The sequence below is a fragment of the Lissotriton helveticus genome, chromosome 7 (genome assembly GCF_964261635.1).
Source record: "Lissotriton helveticus chromosome 7, aLisHel1.1, whole genome shotgun sequence".
Classification (NCBI taxonomy): domain Eukaryota; kingdom Metazoa; phylum Chordata; class Amphibia; order Caudata; family Salamandridae; genus Lissotriton; species Lissotriton helveticus.
The window spans coordinates 414,278,349-414,296,801 of record NC_136068.1 but is presented as its reverse complement, the minus strand read 5'-3'; the positions used below and the strand labels follow the sequence as shown (position 1 = coordinate 414,296,801).

Below are 18,453 nucleotides of genomic sequence, written 5' to 3'. Positions count from 1 at the left end.
TCTATAGATTTGACCTTCAGTTCTTCAGCTCAGCGAAATTACTGTTCTTCCCTTGTACTTTACATTAACCTTTTGTTAAAGTGCAGATACTATATACTTCCCAGTAATAATTTTTTGTTAAGGTGCTGGTGCCCTAAATTGATTTCTCTAATGCTTTCATGTTTACTTTTACAAATTTTACTCCCCGGCATATAAGCGGTATAGAGGAGCCACCCAGCCAATGGGTTACAGCTTGCCTGCATGGTCATATTTCTAGTTCTCTGAAGATTCTTTTCTGCATTATCTTTCTTTCTGTCAGGTGACTCGGGGAAACGCAGAATATGTGTACAAGAGTTTCTTCCTTATATTTGCATAGACAAGATTCTTTGTTGAGTGTCTGATCCTTGGTCTTTTGTTTTCCATTTTCCAAAATGGTACTGCATAAACTGGAGTTTTATTTTCAGTGAAAAGTGTGCTGTAAGGTAATCCTGGTGCAGTAATTTTTTAAAGGAATCGATCACTGTCCAGGCGTGACGTCTGAGTGCAAGGCTTGTTTTGTCTGTTACGGTTGAAAGATGCTTGTTAGTAGCTTTTACCAGTTTATAAAAACGCTGTTTCCCAATAACTGCACACCAGGCGTCTTCTATTCCAAGTTCCTTGATCGCCTGTATTAGATATAGCTCCCAAGAATCTTTTTTATTTTGTTGTAACTGCTCCTCTATTTCCTTCATGCACATATGGTTGATTGACCCTCTTTCTGACGCGCGTAACCTCCAGCATACTTTTATAAAGGCTCCTTTGCATTAGTATTTTTGATTGAGCTGCCCAAACTACAAACGCACCTGTGCTGGAGAGGCCGTTTTTCTGATGCAGAACACAGATTTGTATGTTCTTGTTTAGATTTTGTTTATGATGCCTTCTGCGCGTCCTTTCAATGTTTCTATACCATAAGTCACTGTTGGCATTAACTGAGCACTCATCACTGTTAAAAGATGGTCAAATGAAGGAAAGCTCAGTTTCGTTCTTTGCGTTCTGAAGCCATAGATTGAGGATTGCGCTTTTGCCCGCATTGTTTCTATGTGTTGTTTACCTTTTATTTGATGCTCCACAATGAATACTAAGGGGCCCATTATGATGTCGGGCAGATTGCCCCCGCCAGGCTTGCGGTAGCCACCGCCAGCCTGGCGGGGGGCAATCCGCCCGACATCCACACTCGTTTTCCCCCGCCATATTAGTATGTGGCGGGGGGGACCTCGGCGGACGGAAAGACCGTCCGCCACTTTTCTGCCCAGTCACCTTGCGGCCGGGGCGGAAAAGGAATAATATGGTGGCGGTGTCTATCAGACACCGCCAGCCATATTATGATGGGCATTTTACAAGGCATGCGGTCTTCACTTTGGGGGCCAAAGGAGGGGTGGGGGATGCACAGGGTGGTACCTGTAGTACCCCCCTGCGTTTGCATATACAATGCGGTAGGCACCACGCGGTGCCTGCCGCATTGTGTATGCAAATGCATACATGCATTTATGGCATTGTGGCGGGTGGTGCAGAGAGCACCGCCCACCACAATGTTATAAATGCAGGATGCGGCCGCCACTGTGGCGGCCGCATCCTAATAACACCCACGGGACCCCCGCCCTTATGGCGGGCGGTCCCGAGTCCCGATTGGATGGCGGGCAGACTAAGTCCGCCTGTCATCCTAATGACCCCCTAAGTATTTGCATGGCCTAACTTCCTCAACTTTGTTTCCTTCCAAGAACCAGGTGTACTTCTTGATCTTCGAGTCTACCCACCAAACCACTTTGGTTTTCTTCAGATTTAGCTCTAGCCCATTTCTATCCATCTATGTTTTTAAAGTGTCCATACTTCCCTGAAGTCCTATTGGCGTTTGACTCAATAAGACAATATCGTCAGCGTACTGTAGGTATTCAGTTTCTTCTTGAGCCAGTATGGGTAGATGAACGTTGATGTTCCGTATAGTTTGTGCTAGGATTACTAGATATATATTAAAGAGGCATGGGGCCAATGCATACGTGTGTTTTAATCCTTTATTTGTGTAAACTTTGTTCGTTACACTCTTGCCATCAACAATTTTGACCTGGGCCCATGTTCCTGTATATAGTTCTTTGATTGCCTTTAAAAGTCTATTCAGTACGCCCCATGCAGCTATTTTGGTCCACAAGTCCTCCTGTGGCACTCGATCAAAGGCAGACTTATGATCTACAAAGCAGGCATATAGCTGCGTTTTTCATGTTTTGGCCTTTTCTGCCAACAGTGTCAGGGCTGTTAGATTTGTTAAAGTTCCCATACCTGCACTAAACCCTGTTTGTAGTCGGAGTAAGATGTTGTTTACTTCTAAGCACGATTTCAGGTGCTGCAAAAGACAGGCTGCATATAGCTTTGCCTCCACATCTGTTAATGCTATGAGTCTACAGCTTGTTGTTATTCGAGGATTTCAGCTTTTATATATGGTCTGGAACATGCTGCCTTTCCAGGAATCAGGGACGGAGTTCAAAATATATAGCTCATTAAATAATGGGGTAGACTATTCTGCCCAATAAGACTGATTTTCCTTAAAAGGAGCGTTGGGTATACCATCCAGGGGAAACATCCTTTACGACACAACTTTTACCACGCAGTGCCTTTACAACGCAGGTTTTTCAACGCAAGTCATTACAACGAATTGCGCTGGGGGCGCTCTAGGATAGGTAATAGTTTAATTTACTATCCAACACCTTCTCTACTATCCACGGGGACTGGAGTTGGAATAGTAAATTAAACTATTCACTATCCAGCACCCCCCAACGCAAGTCGTTGTAACGACTTGCGATGAAAAACCTGCGTTGTAAAGGCATGCGTAGTAAAAGCATGCGTTGTAACAACGTACATCCCCATCCAGTCCTGCTGCTCCCTCTGATTTTAGATTCTTTAAAGTTTTTTCTAGTTGATCGATTTCCACGGCCGGTGCAAAGTTTTCCAAGCTGTTCATTATATCCTTTTTGTCCCTTTTATCATTTGGTGATGTTACCAAGCTTATTGATGCTTGGCATATACTCGTTTTTCTGTCACTCACCAGGTGTTCTTGCATTCAGTATGCCGCTGTTTTGCCTATATTTCCCACACATGCTTTTCCCCCATGTCTACGTTTATACCTGAGTTTTGGTGTCGTGTGTACCCTACAGATAGGCCATTTATCAATTGCCAGAATTCTTTACTATTCCGTTGTAGGCTTGCCAAGAGCAATTTGTTCCACAGATCCGTTTGATATCTTATATTTGTTTCCCAGCAGTTTTTCTTTTACTGAGTTCTGTTCCCGAAGACTGTTTTTATCACTTTTCCCTTGCTTAATCTGTTTCATCAGAATACTGCTTTCTGGTAAAATTTGCATTTTTTCTCTGCGCAGTTTTTTGCTGTACCATATATGCTTTTTTGTTCCTTCGTTTTGCTTTCTATTAACATTGATCCAACATGTCTACCATTTTATTGTGATTTTTTCTAGTAATGTGCTTATTAATTGTTCCTATGCTATTTTTAAATCCCCTTCTTTTATTTAATTTTTCTCCTTTTTTTGTTTATTTTTTATTGTGTCCCAGCATGCGTATATACCTCTGTCAGTATCTTCTCTATCCCTTTACCCCTCCATTCCAAACTTTTTAAATGATATGTTATAGGGGCCGAGAGTAGGTCATTAGATGCGTGATACAGCTCTGTCTTATATTTTATTCCAATGATCTGTGGAAAATGATCACTCTCCATACAGAGAAAAATTTAAAAGTGACACCTGCTGCATTGTGGCTTCCCTTACTAGGGTGTGATCTATAGTTGAGCTCTTATTCCCACTTAGAAATGCAATGGCGGCCAGTGTCTCTTCTTTTGCATTTCTGTTCAAGAGCCTCAATCCCAGCTTTTCCAACTGGTTTTTATAAGTATTATTTTTCTAGTGCTGGTTATTTGTCTTCGTGTTTTTACTTAGGTAAATGTTGAAGTCGCCTGACAATATGTAAATTGCCTGTTTGTATTGTCTCAGAATTGTTTTGAATATTTTATATATATTTTTCATCTGTTTCTCTTTTAGAATCAATCATTTTTATTGCGTGGTAAGGCATCTTTATACACAGCTCAGCTGCCTACATCCGTTTGCCGGCAGAGCATAATATCATGACAAGTACACAGCGTACGGGTCTATAGCTCGGAGGGCGACCCCGAGAAAGAAATTTCAGGCCATAGCAAACAGCCAGGTCAGCTGCTTAGATACCACTTTTATAGAAGCAAGAAACAAGAAATAGACAAACACCCAACCCCTCCGCCCCCCCAAACCCTTCCACCCCCACTCTGCTCTGCATCAGTCTCTTACTCCCCCTTCCACCCTCCAAGGCCGCCAGTCACATCCCAACATTGCTCAGACTACCTTGGTGGCCCCCCAAGGCTCCAAAGGAATGAGCTGTAGAATTTGTAGGTACTTCGGGCACGTGACTTCCCTCATATCTTTAGAAAAGAGTTGTAAGAATGGACACCATAGCTTCGCATATTCGGACCCCTTTCCATCAATGCCCATCGAAAGGTGTTCCATTGCCAAAAGATGCCAAAGTCTCTGGATCCAATACCGTGGATCAGGTATGGTCGTGGAACCCCATTGCGCTAAAAGAACCTGTCGCGCCGCAAGCAAAGATAACGCAAACTGTTTACCCTCAGCGAGCGCAAAGGAAAGGACTTAGGATGAGAGAGTTCCAGCAGCGTGTGCTCAGGTGCCCTGGAAAATGTGATCTGAAAGGCATCGTCTAGTTCATCAAGAACCGCTTTCCAATACCGCACCAATTTTGGGCAATGCCATAACAGGTGCACCAAAGTGCCCGGAAGGCCACACCCTGCAGAGGCCTGACTTCGCTACATTCCAAGACTTGATGCGCGTCGGAGTATAATACCAATAGGCGGCTACTTTATAGGCAGATTCCGGACCCGCGGAGTTGGAGGCAGTGTGGTGTGCTCGGTAACAGATATGTTCCCACTCTTTACATGACAAAGGGTTCCCTAATTCAGTCTCCCAGCGAACCTGCGCCTTCGTACGCTGTTTCTTGGGTTGCGTCAGGATCATCGCATACAATTCAGATATAAGTTTACGGTCATCCTTCTTGCAGACTAACCATTTTTCAAAAACGATCAAGGGGCGGGACATTGAAGCGGTGCTAACTGTGAATAATGAAAAGCGTCGGACTCTGGCAGATGGAAGTAGTCCCTACACAGTTGGGAGAAGGGGATCAAGACTTCAAGGTTGAATAGGGAGCCCACCCTTTTGCAGCCCTCCTCCCTCCAGCGGTGGAAGAATGGGACGCGCACCCCGGCGGAAAATCAGGATTGTCAACAATAGGAGTCATAGGAGAGGGAAACGTAGTCCATCCTCTGCGCTGCGCTAATTGATCCCAAGCTTTCAAAGTCGGTGAGGTCACCGGAAAAGAGTAGAGGCCCCACGTTCTGTGTTTGCGCGGCAGCCATAGCCCCCGCCAGATATTACAGCCCGCTACCGTCTAGTCCATGAAGTTCTAGTGCTTGCTCGACAAGGGCCTATTCCACTCCATGACATATCGGAGACAGGACGCCTGATAATAAGCCGTCAGCAATGGAAAACCCAGCCCACCCTCAGCCAAAATTTATTAAGGAGCCCCTGTAGTTTCTGAAGGGTGCCCGGCGGGGGACTCACTGGTAGCATCTGGAAGAGGTATAGGATATGCTGGAGCACCGTCATTTTTACCGCTGCCAGCCTCCCATACCAGGCCAAGTTGAGGCGGGACCAATCCGAGAATACTTTGGTAGTTTGATCCACCAATAGTTTATAATTAAGGGAGGCCGTTTTAGCGATAGAGGAAGTCAGTCGGATGCCCAGATATGGAATATAAGAGTGCACCCACTGAAACGCGAAATCCTGCTGTAGATCTTGGACCTCTGCATCGGGAATAGAAATATTAAGAATTTGTGATTTTGAGAAATTTACTTTAAATCCTGCAGCCTTCCCGAATTCAAGGAGCTCCATCGACAGGTACCGTAGTGTGGAGTGAGGTTGGGTAAGCAACCGAATAACATAGTCAGTATACATACTAATTTTGTGTGTGTCAGCACCAAACTTAATTCCCGCAATACCCACATTTGACTGTACGCGTTGGGCAAAAGGCTCCATATAGAGCGCAATAAGAAAGAGGGACAAGGGACACCCCTGTCGTGTCCCACTAGTGATGGGAAAAAGGCCTGACTTACACCCATTCACTCGCACCGCTGCTGTAGGGGCCGCATAAAGGCATTGAACCCAACGCACAAAGTTATCACCCAGCCCGAAGGCCCTCAAGACTGCAAACAGGTATTCCCAGTCCACCCGATCAAAGGCTTTCTCTGCATCGATGGAAAGAAAAAAAGCCTTAGCCCGAGATCGGTGGACCAGGTCTATGAGGTGAAGAAGCCGTTTGGTATTATCCCCCCCTATCGCGTTGGGATAAAGCCAGCCTGGTCCGGATCTATGATACCGTCCATCAAGGGGCTGAGCCTCGCTGCAAGAATGCTCGCCGAAGAGCTTTGCATCAATATTTAGAAGAGAAATTGGCCTATACGAGCCGCAGTCTCTAGGATCCTTCCCAGGTTTAAGGATGACTGTGATCGCTGCCTCTGACATGGAGGGAGTCACCTCCCCTGTATCGAGAAAGGAGTTGAAGAGTCGGGTTAAAAGAGGCGCTAGCTCCACACAGTATGTTTTGTAGAATATGGCAGAAAAGCCATCCGGCCCCGGGGATCTGGCTACCTTCAACCGAGCAAACACAGATATGACTTCCTCTATGCGAATCGCGGTATCCAAAGCGTCGGCCGACATCTGGAAGAGAGGTGTAGGTTACAGGACGTCAAGTAGTCCGCCACCCCCCCAGAGTCTGTTGCCTCCCCCTGTACAGGCCCTGCTAGAACTGACGGAAGGATTCCACAATAAGGGTGTCAGTGGTATGCGCAACTGCCTGAGGGTCTCTAATGGACTGAATGGCCGTCAACTGAGCTTGTGCTCGTAACCTATGCACCAGCATCCTCCCCCTTTTGTCCCCGCTAAGGTACAATTTGTGTCGCAAGCGCAGGAGGGGCTGTTCTGCTTTATCTAAATCGAGGTGTTTCAACATGCGCCTCTTTGTCTCTAACTCCCTCCAAACTCTCAGGCTCCCGTCGTCTTATGTATCGCCTCCAAGGCACCCACCTCCTTCTCCAACTCTGCGCACTTCTCTTTGCGTAATCACGCATATAATGCCGCGAGCGCAATAAACTCCCCCCGCACCACTAATTTCAATGCCTCCCATACCGACACCAGGGGTGTACCTTCCTGGTTGTTATCTGTGAGCTAGTGGGTGATAGTGTCCCATATTCATGTGACCACTGATTCCGCATGGTGCAGGGAGTCATGGAGGTGCCAGCCGTGCGGCGGCGGTCGCTTGCCATGAGAAGTGAGTTGAACTGAGTTGAGGGCATGATCTGAAAGGGAACGCGATGTAATATCCACTGCAGATAAATGAGGTAGGAGAGAGGATGTGGCCAAAAAGTGGTCTAAGCGTGCGTATGTTTTGTGCATTGCAGAGTAGTAGGTGTATTCGCGCTCTGGGGGTGCTGGACGCACCACACATCATTCAATCGCCCTCAAGTAGCCACTGTTTCTCCCCCTGCGACATTGCTCCTGTCTGGTAGGACCTTTGCTCCGACCTATCCATCCCCGGATCCATCACTATTTTCAAATCCCCACCCACCAAGATCGATGCATCTGGAGACGCCAAAACCTCAGAGAGGGCCACCCGCAGGAAGCGCTCTTGTTGTTCGTTCGGGGCATACAGTAACCCTATTGTGAGCTGCGTCTCCCCCCATTGGATGCAGACAGCTAAGAACCTACCCTTAATGTCAGCCACCTGAGAAAGGACTTTGCAGTGTGCTGGCGCGCTAAAAAGGATCGCCACCTTATGTTTCTTAGCCGGGCCTGAGGACCAGAGTTGTAAGGTGAAGCGCGTATCTTTCATCCGGTTAGTATCCCTAGAGAGGAGATGAGTCTCCTGTAGCAGGCACACATCGCCCTCCACGCTCTCCAAGAGGGAAAGTATGGCCGAGCGCATAACAGGGCTGTTTAAGCCCCTGATATTCAGGCTTAAGACCTTTAAATCCCTAACTATAACACTCAGGGGAGAGGCAAAAGCTAATGTGACACCTAATGCCAGCAGTGCTAGGTGGTACAAAAGGGGGTGGTGATGGACGGAGCATCTGAACCAATCACACACTCACACCCAGTCAAAAGATCTGGGTTTGATCCATCACCGTTCTTTAGCCCACTCTGCCACCCCAGTTCAGACATGGCTATATGCAAATCAGTCTGACCCTGTGCCTCATGGGAACAGTCCAGCCTGAACTGCCAAGCCATGCCTTCCCTGGACCGGAAACAAGCTTCCGAGGACCGGTTTCTGGCATTACAGCCGTCTTCAGCCCGGCTTGCTTGAATTCAGTGGCAAAGTGAGCAAGGGACTCACGTCTGAGCATACCCTGCCACACTTATGGCGGCCAAAGCGGTCAAAAGGGGGTGGTGATGGACGGAGCATCTGAACCAATCAAACACTCACACCCAGTCAAAAGATCTGGGTTTGATCCATCACCGTTCTTTAGCCCACTCTGCCACCCCAGTTCAGACATGGCTATATGCAAATCAGTCTGACCCTGTGCCTCATGGGAACAGTCCAGCCCGAACTGCCAAGCCATGCCTTCCCTGGACCGGAAACAAGCTTCCGAGAACCGGTTTCTGGCATTACAGCCGTCTTCAGCCCGGCTTGCTTGAATACAGTGGCAAAGTGAGCAAGGGACTCACGTCTGAGCATACCCTGCCACACTTATGGCGGCCAAAGCGGTACATAAGGGGGTGGTGATGGACGGGGCATCTGAAACAATCAAACACTCACACCCAGTCAAAAGATCTGGGTTTGATCCATCACCGTTCTTTAGCCCACTCTGCCACCCCAGTTTAGACATGGCTATATGCAAATCAGTCTGACCCTGTGCCTCATGGGAACAGTCCAGCCCGAACTGCCAAGCCATGCCTTCCCTGAACCGGAAACAAGCTTCCGAGGACCGGTTTCTGGCATTACAGCCGTCTTCAGCCCGGCTTGCTTGAATCCAGTGGCAAAGTGAGCAAGTGACTCACGTCTGAGCATACCCTGCCACACTTATGGCAGCCAAAGCGGTACAAAAGGGGGTGGTGATGGACGGAGCATCTGAACCAATCAAACACTCACACCCATTCAAAAGATCTGGGTTTGATCCATCACCGTTCTTTAGCCCACTCTGCCACCCCAGTTCAGACATGGCTATATGCTAATCAGTCTGACCCTGTGCCTCATGGGAACAGTCCAGCCCGAACTGCCAAGCCATGCCTTCCCTGGACCGGAAACAAGCTTCCGAGGACCGGTTTCTGGCATTACAGCCGTATTCAGCCCGGCTTGCTTGAATCCAGTGGCAAAGTGAGCAAGGGACTCACGTCTGAGCATACCCTGCCACACTTATGGCGGCCAAAGCGGTACAAAAGGGGGTGGTGATGGACGGAGCATCTGAACCAATCAAACACTCACACCCAGTCAAAAGATCTGGGTTTGCTCTGTCCATCACCACCCCCTTTTGTACCGCTTTGGCCGCCATAAGTGTGGCAGGGTATGCTCAGACGTGAGTCCCTTGCTCACTTTGCCACTGGATTCAAGCAAGCCGGGCTGAAGACGGCTGAAATGCCAGAAACCGGTCCTCGGAAGCTTGTTTCCGGTCCAGGGAAGGCATGGAGTGGCAGTTCCGGCTGGACTGTTCCCATGAGGCACAGGGTCAGACTGATTTGCATATAGCCATGTCTGAACTGGGGTAGCAGAGTGGGCTAAAGAATGGTGATGCATCAAACCCAGATCTTTTGACTGGGTGTGAGTGTTTGATTGGTTCAGATGCTCTGTCCATCACCACCCCTTTTGTACATCTTTGGCCGCCATAAATGTGGCAGGGTATGCTCAGACATGAGTCCCTTGCTCACTTTGCCACTGGATTCAAGCAAGCCGGGCTGAAGACGGCTGTAATGCCAGAAACCGGTCCTCGGAAGCTTGTTTCCGGTCCAGGGAAGGCATGGCTTGGCAGTTCGGGCTGGACTGTTCCCATGAGGCACAGGGTCAGACTTATTTGCATATAGCCATGTCTGAACTGGGGTGGCAGAGTGGGCTAAAGAACGGTGATGGATTGTGATGTATTCCTATAGGTACTGTATCGATTCCCCTATTCCTGACCCTGGTTTGGTTAATAATTAACTAGCAGCCATCCAACGGTGCAAAAACCGTTATCTGATTAAGCCACACCACGGCACAGAAGCGTGTTATCTGATTAGGTCATAACGCTTGCCATCTAATTAGACAAGCGATATTCCTCCAGCCCCTGATAAGGCATACGGAGTTCTCAAAACAAATAAAACCTACAGCGACCTGGGAAATTCCCATAGCCATTGTTTTGATTTCACCGAGAACTTCAGCAAAAGAATGTGCGAACGAGCCCGTTCATATGACATCCTTATTGACGTATATATGTCCATCCTTACGTCAATCTCGGCACCTTTCAGGTATAAATATTACCGACATTGCCTTAAGCAAACACATGCGGTGGTGACGAGATTGGAGCAGCGAGACGTGCCGAGGAGCCCAGCAGAGAGCGAAGCCCACAGGCGCTGCCCCGCCTTCCTGACGCGCTGAGAACGAGACGCTGCCTTTCTCCTGCTGAGAAATCCAGCTCTGGCGCTTCCAAGCAGCCCTCGCAGGCAGCTGGAATATCAAGACCTGGGATAAGAGATACCAGCCCTCCACCATTCTAGATCTCAGGTACAGAACTGAATAACCCCTTGCAGAGAATTCTTGAGTCAGTCCCTTGGCAAAACAAACTTAGGTAAAACTGCTACTTATCTACTCCCGCCCACGTATTAGGCTTAGGTCAGGTACACTGGGGTAGGCGTGGTTAGAAGCACCAGTTGAGTATGATTAGTCAAATGTATATATGTATGTATCTAATTTATCTATTTTAAAGTATCATATGGCTCAGAAACCACATCAATGCTTTTACAGTATTATTTTATAATTCTGTCTTTACTGTATGCACTTTACTTAACTATAAGTATTACAATAATAGCAATTCATTTCTCTTGTATGAGAAAGGAGACTGATCAATAAATAACATCTTTTATTGAACACGCCCGTCTCTTCCTTTTCTCTACAATCTGGTGAAACTAAGAATGCACTGAACTGACTGAGTAAAATAAGTTGTCTTTTGTTTTCACACGACTCTAGAGATACACTCTTGATTAGGGGAGAGCAAAGTTGTCATGTTCTATGGTTGTCAGAAACTAAATCCCTTCTTGTCTATCCAGGGAGGTTAAAATCCTCCTTGCCTATTCGAGAAAGTTTCTAGTGAACTCTGAGCTGGCTGGCAAACACAAACCTTTAAGTCTAATATCGTCGGTAGAAGACCTAGTTAACCTCTGCCCTAGGTCTATACTATTGAAGATATTCCAATGCGCAGAGCCTATTGGGATAATAGGAACTACACTACATGGCGCCCAACGTTTGGATAGGCGATAAAACTAACGCAAGACATTAGAGTAACTCAGTCGTGCTTTTTCACACAGACCCCTTTTTTCCCATAATACTCCAAAGACGTCTGGAGTGGGTGAAAGGTCATATCCGCCAAACCTCGCAGGATGAGACTCCTATGTATGGTTCTTGGTTTATTCAACGTTGAAGGATACACTGTTCCAAAATATTGTGCATCTAATCTTTGTTTCCATAGAAACCTGATCTGCAAACAAACAGAATAACCTTCCTGTCAGTAAAATGACAGAAAGTGAAGAAGAAAGGGAGACAGTTAGAATAGCAGCTGAACTCCTAGTAGCAGACAATACTCTGCTGCAAAATGACCCGGATATAATACTCATCCCGGTCAACATAAGAAAATCTATAACCCTAAAACTTATAGAAAATGGACTGACACCAAGAGGTGGTACAGTCATATTCGTAATTGAGGCACACGAATATCGGCAGACAGAGGTATTCTATTCATGGATAAACTTTCCAGCAGCAAACGCTGTAACAAAGGACTTCCACTATTACAAAATAGAGGAACCTCCTAATGAGTATATTCCTTTCGAGGAGGTGGAAATACCACTCAAATTCCAAGAGCACCTGCTCTTGTTTCATGGCGCCCTAAAACATAATAATCACATCACCAGGCTCGGTCCACTAGGTAGACCAGGAGCAACGTGGCCGGTCCTAGCCGGATACACACCACATCCAGACATTGAAGAAATGCCTGCAGCAGAGCTTTTAGCACAGCTAAAACAAATAATAAAAATACATAGACAATTAGTCCAATATGTAATGCGGACTTCAACAATCCCACCAGCAATTAAAATTCCACAGCTGATCACTCATCAGGGGAACACAAATAAAATTACACCACTGAACATACAGTCCTGTCTAGGTAAAGTACCCGCAAAACGGAAACAAATTCCTTTCTGGCTAGCACAAAAAATCACTCAAATGGAGGCGGTGTTTCCAGATACCACCCCTGTTGAGAAACATAGGATTCTGACTATCTGTCTTCCAATGGGAATCGCACCACATGTGGAGGACTGTGACACTTGGGGAACAGTCTTTGCTTCCATTTACACAAAAACACATGGTGTACCATCCATGTCAGTAATACCAGATGTGCTAAAACAGATTCAAGATGAATACGGTCCAGAACCCGCTTTAACTCTCGGTATGAAATTACTGAAAGACTTCAAGCAGGTCTCTGCAATATTATTAGCCAACATAAAGGGAGAAGCAGCAAATGTGGCGATTCGCCAGAGGTTAAAAGAGACAAATATAGCAGACCAACCATCTGAAATTGCCAGAATCATAGAAAAATCCTATGAAGAACTAGGAAGAGACAGTTTGGGTGGAATACCAGTGAAAACCCAACTAGTTGAAAGTCCTGAAAAGGTATTTATTAAAAATAATTTAAACACTCAAAAGAAGAGCTGGGATGGAAATAAACAATCCAATCCTAAAGAAAAAAGATTCCAGTCCAGAGGAAGGTCTCCTCGGCGGAGAGAAAGATCTCCTGACCAAGGACGCAAGTCTCCCCAAAGGGAGCCCTCTGTGAAAAAATACAACCTTAGAAATAGGGATAATATAAAAAAAAAACTGATAGATATCAAGATATTGATACACGTCCCTCTCAATCTTTTCAGACTTCCTCGCAGAAATCGGAAAGAAGAGGACGATCAGAACACAGGGAAGAGCACGTCAAGTCCAAAGACAAAGAACCTGCTCATCTGAATAAAAAATTACAATTTCCAAAAAAGAAGGTAGCCAGTATTAAAGTAATTAACAATGCAGAGAATACTGAGGACACAGCTGAAAAACGGAGAATGGGCTCAGACAATGCTAGACAGCGCAGCAGAAGTGAGCATAGCTCGCAAAGTCCTTATGAATCATCTGGAGACAGTGGACACGAATTAATACATTCAGGTGGAAACTGCAGATACCAGAGTTAGCAAACCTCATAAAATATATGAAATAACATTGCGTATAGAGGGGGATAAGACTAGAAAAATAAGGGGTCTATTTTGGGATAATCTCTCCAAGGGCTATGACATCCTTCTAGCTGAACGAGACTGGCCTCCAGAGTTTGTCAGGGAGTGCCCACATGGCGAAGAAATAATTATGCCTGCCTTCTCAAACATATTCCAATTCATAAAAAATATACACTTGCAAGAAAGTGGGCAGTAGCTCAAGCCCCTGCCTTATATAAAAATCATGTGGGATGGGATGAGGACTCTCCTCCTCACAAAATCCAGCTAAAATCACAACCTACTGCACAGAGGCAGTACCCGATTAAGCAAGAAGCTAAAAAACAGGTAAAAGAGATCCTAGATCAACTTGAATACCAGGGGGTGATTGAAACTTGCACCTCACAAATGAACAACCCTTTGTTTCCTGTCTCCAAGCCAGACAATTCATATCGTCTTGTTTTGGACTACAGACACCTTAACTCATGTTGCAAAACATTTGCAGTACAAAACTCGCATAGTGCTGCACTAATGAATAACATAGTGCGCAAAAAATACAAAACCACATTAGACATTTCTAATGGATTCTTTTGTCAAAATATAGCACCAGAGAGCAGATATTTGACGGCGTTCTCAATAAATGGCACGCAAAAATATTTCTGTCGTTTGCCCCAGGGGTTCAAGAACAGCCCAGGATTATTCTCAGCGAGAGTAACAGAATTACTACAAACATATGATGACGAGGCATTATCTTATGTCGGCGACATCTATCTAACAGATGATGACTTGGATACTCACTTGAAAAGAGTGAACACCATAATACTTGGGTTCGCAGCAGAGGGTTACAAATTCAACTTTAAAAAGTCAAGGATTGCCCATCTAACAGTCCTGTTTTTAGGATATGAACTATCAAGTGAAGGCAAAAGCCTGGCTGACAATTTCCTAGAGAAATGTGCTGTAATCCAAGCACCTAGAACACTGGAAAACTTACAATCAATTCTAGGCTTCCTAAATTTCGGAAGAACTTACATTATAAATTATGCAGAGAGAATTAAACCTCTCTATGATCTTATAAAACCAGATTTAAAAAGAATCAATTGGACTCAAAAACACACAGAAATTTTGAGATCTTTACAAACAGATATGTTAGTTAAAACAAAATTACAAACACGTGACAATACACGCAACCTTGTGATTCGAGTCATCCCAGGAAGATGCGGATTCACATACCTGACCTCTAATGAGGGAGAGAAGGTACCAATAGCATACAAATCACATTTGTACACAGAAGCTGAAAAAAGGTTCAGCATTAAGGAAAGCATTGTTCATGCGGTTCAAACAGCTGTAGCAAAGGAAAAATGCCAAGCAGACGGTAGACAGGTTACAGTCAGAACAGCAGAATCAGCTTTTGAGGCATTAACAACACCATGTAATTTACTGACAACTGCACTAAATCCAGAATGGGTACAATGGGTAAATTCTGTTGCTACAGACAAAGTAAAATACTATTTTGACCCGGAAATGAAAGAATTAAAATTTCTAAAATATGAGAGAGAATACCCTCTGCCAATCGACATTCTGCCTTTACGACAATACGCCTGTGTAATATATACAGACGGACATGCTCAACCCTCAGTTTGGGGAGAGCTGGCTTACAACGCCACGTGCGAAATTGTAAACGAAGTGTGGCGCGGAGGTAAATTAAGACCTCTACTTACAAAAACACACTCAGTGGAAAATAATTCAGAACTACAAACTGAAATAATAGCATTGAAAATGGCGCTAGATAATGCCGATCGCGAATTCCCGACACTTATAGTGTGCGATTCGTATTACTGCGTCAAATCATACAATAACGACTTACAGAAATGGATTAAAAACGGTTACAAAGATGACACAGGTGCAACAATAAAGCAAAAAGTGCTCTGGGAACAAGTAGTTCTTTTACAGAAAGAACTACCAAAAACTCACGTGATACATTCACTGAGTCATCAGCGTGATGGCGTTCACGTTGCAGGGAATTCATTGGCTGAGACAGCCACAGCGGTAGCAAGTAAATCGGCTTCCGTAGCTACCAAAAAGCGTGCAGTAAAACACATTGACGGTGAAACTGTGCTGGCGGTGAAAACGTCATCTAAAGGCGACTGCTCAGCGCTACCGATCAATTATCCACTCAATTATACATACATAATCGATGCAAACTCAGTCCCTTTTGCTCGAATCCCTGGAGTGGGGGATAGAGTAATTCCAAACACGGACAGGAGAGGCTTGTTAATAGCAGACGCACATATGGGTGAGGGTCTCAGACACCTTAAGCAAAAAGATTCTCTGGAAGAATTACAATCAGTGTACTGGTGGCCAGGCATGAGCCTGCATCATCACATTTTTGTAAAAAACTGCCCAGACTTTAACAGAGATCGCAGTGGCGAGCGAGGAGGACTATTGCCATGGCATTTCGCTCCAGATAAACAACAACAATAAGAAAGTACCCATGATGAAAAAGCGTCATATTAACATAAAAAGACTAATTTTCACTTATAATGTAGACCCCAGCGCTCGGCTGACGTCTGGACTGTTATAAAAAGATTTGCAAGTCTATAATGGCATATACGCTAGGAGCATGCTACGTTTTGAATAATGTATTCCTTTTAGCCCTCAAGCTTATAGGGAAGCATGGCCAAATGAGCATTGCAAAGCGGGACTCTTCTCACTTCCTTCCTGAGGGATACGGGATGGTGTAAAGAAAAAACCAAGACATAAAGCAATCTATAACGGAAAAGGTATTAGGTTCGGGAGCTGGGTGGGTCAAACATTTAATAAGTGTCCAACGTAGTCTAAATAACCTGCCAAGGAATTCTCTGAAAGGGTTCAGTCCGTACGAACTATTGTTCGGGACTAGAATGATGATCCAAGATCTTGATAGTCAGACTTCAGTGGTTAAAGACAAAAGCTTTGATATCAAAGATCGTTTGGCTATTTTGCAGGACTTAAATGAAACAAGAAAAGACCTGAGCAACATAAAGTTGAAACAACAGCCAACAACCACTGAAGAAAAACCACCTGTCCCAGCAAGGCCTGTCTGGATTCCAAAAGTCGGGGATCTGGTCAGAGAAAAGATCGCGGTAAAGAAGGAATTTGGGCCTTCTTACAGAAAAGCAGTTCCTGTCTTGTCTATCAACGGGACAAGATCAGTAGTACTACCGCCCCTTGCTGGTAAAAAGGAGAACCGAGTCATATCCATCGACCTGGTTAAACCACAATCATGTGGCCGATAACAAATAGTAGGCCAAGTGGACTCCCAAGAAGTAGCAGAACACCAATGTTTGCTACGAATACAGAGGCTCAAACTGGAAGACTGATCACATTTGGAAAATCTACAGTGAATCAACAAGGACTATGCAACAAAGCAATGGAACTTGAACCTCCTAAAACCCAAATCAAAGCTTTTCATCAAGAAACAACAACCTATGATGATGTAACTGCAGACTTTGCTAATGAAACAAAGCAAAATCCAAAAGCAATTGGAACAATTGACAGAACAGCATCCGGCTACTTCATCAACTTCGATGATTCATCTGAAGACCTGAGTGAAGCAAAGAAACAGCCATCAACAAAAACTTTTAAAGATAAAGCTAAGGAACTTCTTCAACAGCTGAAAGAAACCTATCTGATTTCTCCATGGATTAATTTTTGGGTGGCCTTAGGTGCATTTGTCCTCATTCTTTGGCTCATCATGGTACTATGCTTGGGACATTTCATTGAAGGAAAATATGCTAAAATGGACACAGCAAGCCAGAAAATCAACTTGGTCCTTAAACCACACACATCTTCACACATCGAGAAAAGAGAACTTTCTTCAGTGAACTTCACAGCCAATCCTATACCAGGCAGTGTAGCATGGGACAAAACTGATTATGAAATCTATGGTCCAGTTGAAATCCTGAAGTATCCACACCAATTCAAGATCTCATTGAGTGACTTTGTAAAACCAAGCACATTTGCTGATGATTGGGACTTTGAAAGTATTAATGATATGATGTCTGATCTTGTGATGTCTGCTAAATTTACAGAACATGATTATTTGCAGGGTTCGTCTAATTATGATCAAATGTTCTGCTATAACCACTATGGTAACCATTATCTCCATAAAACTGCACAACCTAGAAATGTTTTAAATTATAACCAATGGGAACATTGTGCTACTCCTCCAAAAGATAGCTCGAAAACATTTTATGATAAATATTCATACTTTTCAGGGTTTAACACAAGTAATGCAGAAACATTTTATTTCAAATTGTCAAATAAGACAGGTATGAAGACCATGCTTACCAACACAAAATTGATATATTCAGATTCATTTTTTGAGCAAATGAATACATTTGGTTTTGATTTCTGGAACAGTAACATTGAAACAAAAACTATTTGGGGTACAAAAGATTGGCAAGTACAAGGTATAGAATCATTGTTCAGAGCCTGCATGATCCCAGAACAAATTATATTTTTGAATGACACTATTCAACAAACTACCTGTCTTGGCTTAGCCAAAATCAAAGATTTGAACAAACCGTCTATTCCAAAACCAACAGTCAGCAGTAATAGCTCTATAGATGATGAGATAGACGTAAACCATATATTAAAACAAAACAGAGCACATCCTGAATGGAAACAATGGTTGATCTGGCCCACAGACACAAATAACTGTCAAGACAGATTCCTGAACAAAATACAGGGGTTCAAATTGACCAGGCCAGACCCTAGATATTCCCAAAGACAACATCCAGGGATAGTAACCACCTACAGCGTGGGCAAGCTCTGCCTTCAATGGCTACAAACGTCCACACTGGCTGAAATTAAGCAACACCTAA

At 44.7% G+C, this 18,453-nt stretch overlaps 2 protein-coding genes across 9 annotated transcripts in view; one reads left to right on the top strand and one right to left on the bottom strand.

Annotated features, from left to right (window-relative positions):
* Positions 1-18,453, top strand: part of LOC144768536 (uncharacterized) — a 1,350,740-nt gene that overhangs the window by 320,425 nt on the left and 1,011,862 nt on the right. The gene's annotated exons all lie outside the window — the stretch shown is intronic.
* Positions 1-18,453, bottom strand: part of LOC144767004 (uncharacterized) — a 268,113-nt gene that overhangs the window by 90,952 nt on the left and 158,708 nt on the right. The gene's annotated exons all lie outside the window — the stretch shown is intronic.